The sequence below is a fragment of the Odontomachus brunneus genome, unplaced genomic scaffold (genome assembly GCF_010583005.1).
Source record: "Odontomachus brunneus isolate Ranch 3 - 2012 unplaced genomic scaffold, Obru_v1 Obru_scaffold_061, whole genome shotgun sequence".
Taxonomy (NCBI): domain Eukaryota; kingdom Metazoa; phylum Arthropoda; class Insecta; order Hymenoptera; family Formicidae; genus Odontomachus; species Odontomachus brunneus.
The window spans coordinates 1,137,858-1,138,319 of record NW_022639511.1 but is presented as its reverse complement, the minus strand read 5'-3'; positions in this window follow the sequence as shown (position 1 = coordinate 1,138,319).

Below are 462 nucleotides of genomic sequence, written 5' to 3'. Positions count from 1 at the left end.
ATTAAAATCATAGAATTCCTCTTTTGTACTCTGTAGTGTTTTGTACTCTGTAGTAAACAAAGCGTCGTAGAGAAAAACATTATTAACAAAAGATGTTTGTTTTTATGTCCTCTATTTCCCTTCAAAGTTTGTCGGTCTAATTTTTTTACACCCTGTATATACAGGAGGGTGAGTCATTTTAATCGAACCAGGCAAATATCTCGAAAAGTATGGATGATACGGAGAAATATTTCAAACAGAAGTTGTATGGTTCGGAAGGGGATATAAGATGGTGCAATTGGCTTGACCCTGGATAGTCGTTTGAAAGTCACGTGAAGGTCACCTTTAATTTCTTAAATACAAACTTCCATTTTTCATTGCATATTCTTGTAGCTTACCTCGAGAGCTTTCCAAAATACTATAATAAAATATGTTTTCATTAAGTATCTTTCGAGTTAAAAGGCTTCAAAGTTACAATATTGT